This window comes from Phoca vitulina, unplaced genomic scaffold (genome assembly GCF_004348235.1).
Source record: "Phoca vitulina isolate PV1807 unplaced genomic scaffold, GSC_HSeal_1.0 scaffold902, whole genome shotgun sequence".
Classification (NCBI taxonomy): Eukaryota; Metazoa; Chordata; class Mammalia; order Carnivora; family Phocidae; genus Phoca; species Phoca vitulina.
The window spans coordinates 1-11,964 of NW_022590589.1; the positions used below are offsets into that span (position 1 = coordinate 1).

At 36.0% G+C, this 11,964-nt stretch overlaps 1 pseudogene; it reads right to left on the bottom strand.

Annotated features, from left to right (window-relative positions):
* Positions 1-3,398: 3,398 nt before the first annotated feature.
* LOC116629437 lies at positions 3,399-4,982 on the bottom strand (annotated as a pseudogene).
* Positions 4,983-11,964: the final 6,982 nt, after the last annotated feature.

Sequence of the window (11,964 nt, forward strand, 5' to 3'; positions counted from 1 at the left end):
GCACGTTCTGCATGGAGCACTGGGTGTTATGCACAAACAATGAATCATGGAACACTATATCTAAAACTAATGATGTAATGTATGGGGATTAACATAACAATAAAAAAAATTAAAAAAAAAAATCTGAAAATACACTGGGTATGATTAACCACAGAGTAGACGCTGCTAAAGAAAGACAGTAAACTTGAAGATACAGCAATAAAACAATACAAAATGAAGCACACAGGGAGGAAAAAAAGCAGAAAAAAACACAAAAGCCGTGGAGCATTTTCAATCAATCTGAGTCACAAAAAGAGGAAACAAGGATTTTTTTTTGAACAAACAATGTCCCAGAAACTTTCCAAATTTGATGAAAAGTATAAAGCCCCAGAATCATGAAGCTTAAGATTTGAACCCAATTCAAATCTGCTATAAATATTTATGTATAAGTCTTTGTATGGACATATGCAATGTCTTGGGTAAATACTCAATAGTGGAATGGCTGGATTATATTTTCTCCAAGATTGTACCTTGTATATTCACCCTCTTAAGAGTATTGTTTTTGAAGAACCATTTTAAATTTTAATGAAGTCCAATTTATCAATTTTTTTCTTTTATGGGTCATGCTCTTGGTGTCATGTCTAGTAACTTTTTGCCTAACTAAAGTGTATGTTTAACTGTAAAAAGTCTGCCACAGTCTTTTCCAAATGGTTGTACATTTTATATTACCACCCATAATGTATGAGAGTCCCACTTCCTCCACATCCTCATCAACGATTGATGTAGTCATTCTTAAAATTTGGCCATTCTAATAGGTATGTAGTGGTACTTAATTGTGGTTTTAATTTGCATTTCCCTAAGGACAAATGATATTGAACATTTTTTTTCATGTGCTTATCTGCTATCCATACATCTTCTTTAATGAAATAGCTATTTCATAAATATCTTTTCCAAATTATTTATTGTATTGTTTGTTTTCATATTATTGAGTTTCAGTATCTCTTTAACTATCCTGGATACAAGTTCTTTATTAGATAAATGCTTTGGAAAGATTTTCTCTAACTCTATGTCTTGTCTATTCATTCTCTTAGGAGTATTTTTTGAAGAAGAGACATTTTTAATTTTGGTGAAGTCAGATTTATCGATTTGTTCTTTTAGGATTATGCTTTTCATATTATGTCTAACAAATCTTTGCCTAACTGAAGGTAACAGAGATTTTCTTCTAAGTTTTCTTCTAGAAGTTCTATAGTTTTAAGTTTTACGTTTAGGTAAATGATTCATTTTGAGTGAACTTTTGTATATATTTTTATGTGATATGTTTCAAAGGTTTTTTTAATTTTTAATTTTGCATATGAATATCCAATTGTTCCAGTCCAATTTGTTGAAAAGAATATCTTTTCTCTACTAAATTGCCTTTTTGCCTTTGTCTTGGAAAAGTAAGTTTTCCATATGTGTGGTTCTCCTTCTGGACTCTCTGTTCTATTTAAGTATTGTCTGTCTTTAAGCCAATTCCATAGTGTTTTGATTACTGTAGCTTTTTTTTTTTTTAATTTTATTTATTTATTTGACAGAGAGAGCACAAGCAGGGGGAGCTGCAGAGGTAGAGGGAGAAGCAGGCTCCCCACTAAGCAGAGAGCCCCACTCAGGGCTCAATCCCAAGACACTGGGATCATGACCTGAGCTGAAGGCAGCCACTTACCCGACTGAGCCACCCAGGAGCCCTGATTACTGTAGCTTTGTAATGATAAGGAAAATCTGCGTCCTAAGATGGCCGACCAAACCAGCAAGGGAGTCCCAGTCCTTGCCCTGGGGCTCTTCCGGGTTCTTCTCCCTGTTCTGCTTCCTGCGCACACCAGTCCAGGTTCTTCTCCCTGCCCTGCTTTGCGCAGGCGCCAAAAGTGCCAAGTATGCGGAAGTAGAAGTGTATAAATTGCCCCCTTTGTTTGTGCTCGGGGCTCAGACCTTTGGAGACCACTCTCCTCTGAGCCCACCAGCGTTAAATAAACCTCCTATCCTCCAAGATCTCCAAGTGCGATCCAGTCCAGGTTCCGTAACAATAATAAATCCTGAAATCGGATACTTTAGCTCTCCAACTTTGTTCTTTTTCTCAAGCTTTTTGGCTTTTTGAGATCCTTTACATTTCCTCATAAAATTTAGAATCAAATTGTAAATGTCTACAAAAAAACCTGATGAGATCTTGATTAGGATTTCAGGCAACATATAGAACAATTTAGGGAGAATTAGTGTCTTAATGAGATCAAGTCTTCTGATTCATGAATATGGTATGTGTCCTCATTATTTAGGTCTTCTTTAATTTCTCTGGGCAATATATCATAGTTTCTAGTGTACAGAAACTGTAATATATTCTTAAATCTATTTCAAAGAATAGATTTAATAGCTATTGGAAATGGCTATTAAAAATTTGGATTTCCCCCTCTCCTTCAGTGTTTTTTTGTGTGTCAACTGTGTCATCTTCATTTTATTTCTTTTTTCCTTTTTCACAGAGAAATAAAGGTCTAGAAATAAAAATAAAATAAAATTTGAATTTCTAATTTTTCATTCCTAGTATACAGAAATATCATAGATTTTTATATCCTGTTACCATGTTATTTATCAATTCTAGTAGTCTTTTTTTTTTTTTTAATCTTTTAGGATTTTCTACTTAGACATGATTGCATTATCTGTGGAGAAGATAGTTTTAATTTTTCCCTTCCAATCTCTATGCCTTTTCCCCCCTTGCCTGCTTGCACTGGCTAGGACTTTCATTACAACGTTCAAAAGAAGTGGCAAGACTAAAAATTCTTGCCTTGTTTCCAATATTAGGGGAAAAACATTCAGTTTTTTACCATTAAATGTGGTATTAGCTTTCAGTTTTTTTTATAGATGCCTTTTCAGGTTGAGGAAGTTCCCTTTTATTCCTAGTTTGCTGAGAGTTTTCTTTTTGAAATCATGAGTGAGTATTCAATTTTCTAAACTGCTTTTTCTATATCAATTAAGATGATTATATAATTTTTCTCTTTTAGTCTATTAAGCTGGTGAAATACATAGATTTTTGAGTATTAAGAGGACCTTGTATTTTTGGGATAAACTCCACTAGTCACGGTGTACTACCTTTCTCATATATTGCTAGATTAATTTCAATAATATTTTGTTAAGGTATTTTGATTTTATTGATGTGGGGATATTGGACTATAGGTTTTCTTTATTATAATGTCTTTGATTTTGGTATCAGGGTAATGCTTGCCTCATAAAAGGAATTGAGAAGTGCTCCCTCCTCTATTTTGTGGAATGGTTTCTGTAGAATTGGTATTATTTTGTCGGTAAATGCCTTGTAGAATTTACCAGTGAAGCCATCTGGGCCTGTGGTTATCTTTTTTTTTTTTAATCAGATCTTATTTATTTGTTACTCTTAGAAAATCTCATTTTTTACTAGATTCAGACTTAGAGGTAGAAGCTCTCAGGGAGGACAGCCTCCGTCTCTTGGCAATCTGTCCCTGGTGTTTTTCTTTGGCCTCCTTTATTCTCTTGGCCAAAAGTTTCACATATTCTGCAGCCTCTTCCTGATTTTTCTTAGTACACTGTTTCTTCAAAGAAATACCCAAGTTTGTGTTGGAGGACACATGGAGTAACAAGATGCTGAATCTTGGGCACTTTGGTTCTAGGTTTCTTTCTCTGTTTAGGGACTTTCTCACAACATACTGGCACACATCTTCTCTTTGGAGAGATTAGAAAGTTTGCAGACTCTGCTAGCTCTTTGGGGCCCCAGGTGACAAGGCACAGTAGTATCAGTGAGTCCAGGAATATCTTTCTCCCCTTTTCTTACAATGACCAAGTTGAGAACACCGAGGCTGGCATCCACAATGAAACCCTGAACAGATTTGCACTTTCTTTCTCCAGTCCTCCTTGATCTGTAGCAGGAATGTCCCTTCCTCAGTAGCAGATGGACATGGCCATGGGTCAAGTCTCCCTGCTTAATAGGAAAGCCTTGTTTGTCATTGCTGCCGCTGATTTGGACCATGTAACTCTCCCATTCTTCACCCAGAGCATTAGCAGCAACTTCTGTGACCATATGCTTCTCATAAAAAGTATGAAGTTTGCATTCATTGTCCACTTCAATAAATTTCTGTCAGCCAGTACTGGGAAAGAGATGTTCAGCTTTATCCTGAAGCAGCCTACACCTCTGAGGTACCACAAAAAAGAGCTGGTCCTGGAATTATCTTTATGGGGAAAAATTCAATTTCTTTCATAGATACAAGGTAATTCAGGATATCAACTTCTTCTTGAGTGAGCTTTGCTGATTTGTGTCTTTGAAGGAATTTATCCATTTCATCTAAGTTGTTGAATTTATTGTCATAAAGTTGTTTTTAAAAATAACATTCCTTGGGGTGCCTGGGTGGCGCAGTTGGTTAAGCGTCTGCCTTTGGCTCAGGTCATGATCCTGGAGTCCTGGGATCGAGCCCCTGGGATCGAGCATTGGGCTCCCTACCCAGCGGGGAGCCTGCTTCTCCCTCTCCCGCTGCCACTCTCCCTGCTTGTGCTCTCTCGCTCTCTCTCAAATAAATAAATAAAATCCTTAAAAAAAAAATAACATTCCTTTACTATCCTTTTCATGTGTTATAATTTGTAGTGATATCACCTCTCTGGTTACTGATATTGGTCATTTATATATTATGTTTTTTTCCAATTAGTCTTGCTAGAATCTAGCAATTTCATTGGTTCAAAAGAAACACTTTGGGTTTCATCAAGTTTTTCTATTCTTTTTCTGTTCTCTGTTTCATTAATTTACACTTTGATCTTTATTGTTTTCTTTTTTTTCCCTACTTTGGGGTTTACTTGCTCTTCTTTTTCTAGTTGTTGTTTTTTTTTAAAGGAGAAGAATTTATGAACTTGAGAACTTTATCCTTTCCGACATGGGCATTTATTGTTATAAACTTCCCAAGTACTGCTTTAGCAGCATCCACAAATTCCAATATGTTATCAAATGCTGTCAAACATGCTGTCATGTCAAAAATGCTGTCCTTTTTTTTTTTAATTAGATTTTATTTTTACAGAAAAACTGAGAAGATAGTACAGAGAGGGTTTTCTTTTTACTCTGAAATTTTCTTCGTCTTATATTAAAATAGCCACTCCAGCTTTCTTTTGTTTCATATTAGCAAGTTATATCTTTTTCCATCCTTTTACTTTTAACCTAATTATTTCTTTATAGTTAAGGTGCATTTCTTATAGGCAGCATATAACTGGGTTTGCTTTTTTATTCAGATTGATGATTTCTGCCATTCAATTAGGGTGTTTAGACCATTTTGGGTGTCTGTAAACATCTTGATTTTGTTTTCATTTTTTTTTTTAAGATTTTTTTAAATTTATTTATTTGACAGAGAGAGACACAGCGAGAGAGGGAACACAAGCAGGGGGAGTGGGAGAGGGAGAAGCAGGCTTCCCGCGGAGCAGGAGCCCCAGTGCAGGGCTCGATCCCAGGACCCTGGGATCATGACCCGAGCTGAAGGCAGACGCTTAACGACTGAGCCACCCAGGTGCCCCTTGTTTTCATTTTTAAAAGATATTTTCACTGGGCACAGAATTCTAAGTTGACAATTTTTTGCAGCAATTTAAAAGTTGTATTCCAGTATCTTTTTGCTTTCAGTATCCTGGTGAGGGATCTACAATATTACCTTTGTCTTTTTTCCTCTGTATGTAAAGTGTTTTTTTCCCTCTGGCCATTTTTAAGATGTCCTCTTTATCATCAATTTTGAGCAATTTGATTAAGATATGCCTTGTTTTCATTTTCTTTATGTTTCTTATTCTTGGAATTCATTTGGTTTCTTGGATTTGTGATTCAATATTTTTCAGCACATTTGACGTTTTTTGGGTATTATATCTTCAAATATTTTTTCTGTTCCCTCTACCCCATTTCTCCTCTCCTTTGTGGTTTCCAATTACTTATATATTAGGCTGCTTGAGGTCCCACGGTTCAATGACACTCTTGCCATTTTTTATAGTTTTCATTTTGGATAGTTTCTATTGCTATGCTTTCAAATTCACTATTATTTCTTCTACTGTGCCTAATCTGTCATTAATCTCATCTCAGACAGAGATTTTTTTTTCATCGCAGACACTGTAGTTTTCAATTCTAGATGTTCAGTTTTTTTAAAAAACTATCATTCATGTTTCACTTAACTTTTTGAACATATGGGATATAGTTATAATAGCTGTTTTAATGTCCTTGTCTGCTAATCCTAGCATCTGTTGTCATTTCTAGGTCTGTTTCAGTTAGTTGATTACTCTCTTCAATATGGATTGTGTTTTCCTGCTTTTGTCTATGCCTAGTAATCTTTTTTTTTTCCTACCTAGTAATGTTTGGTGGGATCCCAGACATTATGAATTTTAAGTTAAGTGTTAAGGTCCTGGATACTTTTATATTCCAATAATGTTATTTTTTTTTCTGAGATTATGCAGCTAAATTACTTGGAAAGAGTTCGATCCTTTTGAATCTTGCTTTTATGATTTGCTAGGCAGATCTGGAGCAGCATTCAGATGAAGGCTAATTATTCCCTATTACTAAGTTAAGAGCTTCCTGGGTATTCTATTCATGAATTATCTGTTTTTCCAGTCTGGCACATGGGAAGAGGCACTATCTCTGGCTCTGTGTGACTTTGGGCATTGTTCTCTAGTCTTTTCATATTGTGAAATATGCATGCATACATGCACTGATCAGGACTTTCTGAATATGTAAGGGGCCCCCTCTGTGGATCTCCAGGGTTCTCTCTCTGTACAACATTTTTCTCTTTGCTGTTCTGACTTGAGAATCCTAGCTGCCTTCATCTCACTGATTGCTTGGCTTTGTCTCCTCCATTCAAGGAATCCACTAGGCTCTACCTGGACTTCCCCCTTCCTGGGCCATGGCCTGAGAACTCTTGCAAGGCAATAAGCCACAGCAATTGCAGGGCTGGCTTGGTTCATTTCATTTCTCAGAGATTATTCTCCTTTATTGCTTGATGTCTAGTGTCTCTGAAAGTGCTTCTTCTTCATCACAAAGACCATAAATGCCCACACATTTAAATGATCACAGCCCCCTCCCCTCATCCCCTGGTAACTAATATGCTTTCTGTCTCTGTGGATTTGCCAATTCTGGATATAGCATATAAAGGAATCATTCAATTATATGACCTTTAGCGTCTGGCTTCTTTCTTAGCATAATTAATTTTTTTTTTAATTTTTACTTTTTTAATTCCAATATAATTAACATACAGTGTTATATTAGTTTCAGGTGCTTATGATAAAGTATGGAAACTAGAAACTAGAGAGAAGTGGTAGTTACACAACATTGTGCACACACTAAATGCCACTGAATTGTACATTTTATGATGGCTAATTCTGTGATATGTGAATTTTACCTCAATAAAAGATAAATACATACACTAATGCTAATAAATAAATAAGTAAAATATTGCTTCTTATACTGGGTCTGTTTTTTAAAAAAATTATTGTGTTGAGGGGGAGGGTAAACCTGGTCCCTGTTACTCTTTCTGTGGGCCTATAATTGACTATTCCAAGATAAAATAATAATAATGTATTCAAGGTTCAAAACATATGTAGAAATGGGATGTCTAGCTGGCTCAGTTTGTTAACCATCTGGCTCTTGATTTCATCTCAGACCATGATCTCAGGATAGTGAGATCAAGCCTCGCATGGGGCTCCATGCTGGGCACGGAGCCTGCTTAAGATTCTTTCTCTCCCTCTCTCTCTGCCCGTCTCCCCCGCCCTCTCTAAAACAATAATAAATAAAAATAAAACATATGTAGAAGTAACATGTATGGTGACAATCTACAAAGGATGGGGGAAGAGAAATGGAAGTAGATATTGTAAGGTTTTTACAGTATATATGAAGTGGTATAATATTGCTTGAAGGTAGACTGTAATAAATTAAACATGTATAATGCAGACTCTAGAGCAACAAAGAAAAAATAAAGCAAAAACCCCCCAAATCTAATAAAAGGGAATGAAAACAACAAAGAACCATAAGACAAATGAGAAACAAATAGCAGGATGGTGAGTATAAACCAGTAATATATATAATTACATTGAATATAAAATGATCTAAACATTCCAGTTAAAAGGCAGAACTTTTAAGATAGGGTAAAAAGACAAAAGACAACTATACATCACCTATAAAAAGCCTATTTTATATATGAAGACACAGGTTAAAACTAAAAAGATGAACAAATATATACAATTCAAACCTTAATCCAAAGAAATCTAGAGTGATTAAATCATACAAAATAAACTTCAGAACAAAGAATATTACCAAAGATAAAGAGAGACATTTCATCATGATAAATAGGTCAATTAATCAAAAAGTCATTATAATCCTAAATATGTATGCACTGAGCATAGAGGTTCAAAATGTATGAAACAAAAACTTATAGAACTAAAAAAAGAAATAGATAAATCGGCATAGTTGGAAATTTCAACATTCCTCTCTCAGTAATTGACAGAACAAGTACACACACAAAAAATCAGTAAGAACAGAAAAGAAGTTAACAACACTATCAATCAAGTTGACCTAATTGACATATATGGAACACTCCACTCAACAACAGCAGGATGTACATTCTTCTCGGGTGCTTGTGGAACACTTACTAAGAAGCAGCATATTCTGGATCATAAAACAGAATCAAGAAGATTGGACTCAAGCAGAGCATGTTCTCTGAACACAACAGAAATAAATTTGAAACCAACAACAGAAGGGTATCTGGAAAAGTCCCCAATATTTGGTAATTGTAAATAACATATCCTTAAATAAGCAATGGACCATATAAGAAATCACAAGGGAAATCAGAAGATATTTTGTATTGGTTGAAAATGAAAACAAAACATTTTAAGATGCATGGGGCGCATCTCAAGCAGTGCTTAGAGGGAAATTTGTAGCATTAAATGATTGTACTGGAAAAAGAAGAAAGGTTTTAAGTCAATATATTAAGTTTTACTTCAAGAAGATAGAAAAAGAAGAGAAAATTAAAAGTAACAAAGAGAAAAATAACAAGAATGGGAGAAATTTTGAAAAGTAGAAAGAGGCTCCTGGGCGACTCAGTTGGTTAAACATCTGCCCTTGGCTCAGGTCATGATCTCAAAGTCCTGGGATCGAGCCCCACATTGGGCTCCCTGCTCAGCTGGGAGTCTGCTTCTCCCTCTGCTTCTCTCTCTGACCCTCTGTCACTCCCCTTGCTTGTGCTCTCTCACTCTGCTCTCTCTCTCTCTAACAAATAAATAAAATCTTAAAAAAAAAGTAGAGGGTGATGTGGGAGGGAAAGAGAGTTCAAAAGCTGATTCTTTAAAAATACCAATAAAATTGACAAATACGAATATTATAAACAAACTTTGGCCAATGAATTTGACTACTTCGATGAAATAGAGAAAATGCTTGAATGCACAAACCACCAAAGCTCACTCCAGAAGAAATAAGAATTCTGGATTGCCTTTTACCTATTTTTTATTTTATTATTTTTTTTAAGACTTTTTATTTTTATTTATTTGACAGAGCGAGAGATAGCGAGAGCAGGAACACAAGCAGGGGGAGTGGGAGAGGGAGAAGCCGGCCTGCCTGTTACCTATTTTTTAAATGGAGCTATAATTCATAGAACATAAAATTTCATGTAACACAAAATTCACTATCTTAAAGTGTATGATTCAGTGGTTATTAGCATATTCACAAGGTTGTGTCATCATCACCTCTAATGCCAGAACATTTCATCACCCTAAAAAGAAACTCTGTGCCCACAAATAATCACTCCCCATTTCCTCCTTCCCCCAACCCCTGACACTACTAGTCAACTTTTCATCTCTATGGAGTTGCCTATACTGAACACTCCATATAAATGGAACTGTACAATGTATAACCTTTTGTGTCTGGTTTCTCTCACTTAGCATAAGTTTTCAAGATTCATCCAAGTTTTACCATGTATCAGTACTTCATTCTTTTTTATGGTTAAAAAATATTCCCTTGTATAGACATAACACATTTCATTAATGGACATTTAGGTTGTTTCTACTTTTTGACCATTGTGAATTATGTTTCTGTGAAAATTCCTTTATAAGTTTTTGTGTGAATGTGTGTTTTCATGTCTCTTGGTTATACACCTAAAAGTGGAATTCATATGGCAACCCATTTTTAGCTTTTTGAGGAACTGCCAAACTATTTCCACAGTGGCTGTACCATTTTACATTCCCACCAGCAATGTATGAGGGTTCCAATTTATCTACATCTTTACCAAGACTTGTTTTTCTTTTTCTTTTTTCTTTTTTAAATAGCCATCCTAGTGGGTGTAATGTGGTATCTCATGGTGGTTTAGATTTGCATTTCTCTAATGACTAATGATGTTAAAGATCTTTTCACATGCTTATTGACCATTTGAATATCTTTGGAGTTATGTCTATTCAAATCCTTTGCCTATTTTAAAAAATTGGATTGTCTTTTTATCATTGAGTTGTAATAGTTCTTTATATATTCTGAATTGTAGGCCCCTTTCAGATATATAATTACAAATACTTTCTCTTATTCCATGGATTATTTTTTCACTTTCTTGATAGTGTCTTTTGATGCACAAAAGTTTCTCATTCTGATGAAGTCCAATTTATTTTTTCCTTTGGTTGTTTATGCTTTTGGTGTCATAGTTAAGAAACTATTGCCTAATCTAAGGGCAAGAAAACTCACATCTGTTTCCTTCAAAAAGTCTTACACTTTTAGCTCTCACATTTAGGTTTTTGATGCATTTTGGATTAATTTTTGTGTATGGAACAAGGATCCATTCATTATTTTGCATGTGGATAGCCAGGTGTCCCAGCACCATTTTAAAAAGCTGTTCTTGGCAACTGACAGAATGGGAGAAGATATTTGCAAACGACATATCAGATAAAGGGCTAGTATCCAAAATCTATAAAGAACTCATCAAACTCAACACCAAAAGAACAAAAAATCCAATCAAGAAATGGGCAGAAGACATGAACAGACATTTTTCCAAAGAAGACATCCAAATGGCCAACAGACACATGAAAAAGTGTTCAATATCGCTCGGCATCAGGGAAATCCAAATCAAAACCTCAATGAGATATCACCTCACACCAGTCAGAATGGCTAAAATTAACAAGTCAGGAAATGACAGATGTTGATGGGGATGCGGAGAAAGGGGAACCCTCCTACACTGTTGGTGGGAATGCAAGCTGGTGCAGCCACTCTGGAAAACAGTATGGAGGTTCCTCAAAAAGTTGAAAATAGAGCTACCATATGATCCAGCAATTGCACTACTGGGTATTTACCCCAAAGATACAAAAGTAGGGACCCGAAAGGCTACGTGCACCCCAATGTTTATAGCAGCAATGTCCACAATAGCCAAACTGTGGAAAGAGCCAAGATGTCCATCAACAGATGAATGGATAAAGAAGATGTGGTATATATATACAATGGAATATTATGCAGCCATCAAAAGGAATAAGATCTTGCCATTTGCAACGACGTGGATGGAACTGGAGGGTATTATGCTGAGCGAAATAAGTCAAACAGAGAAAGACATGTATCATATGACCTCACTGATATGAGGAATTCTTAATCTCAGGAAACAAACTGAGGGTTGCTGGAGTGGGGGGTGTGGTGGGAGGGATGGGGTGACTGGGTGATGGACACTGGGGAGGGTATGTGTTCTGGTAAGCGCTGTGAATTGTGCAAGACTGTTGAATCTCAGATCTGTACCTCTGAAACAAATAATGCAATATATGTTAAGAAAGAAAAAAAGAAGAAGAAGAATGTAGCAGGAGGGGAAGAATGAAGGGGGGAAATCGGAGGGGGAGAAGAACCATGAGAGACGATGGACTCTGAAAAACAAACTGAGGGTTCTAGAGGGGAGGGGGGTGGGAGGATGGGTTAGCCTGGTGATGGGTATTGAGGAGGGCACGTTCTGCATGGAGCACTGGGTGTTATGCACAAACAATGAATCA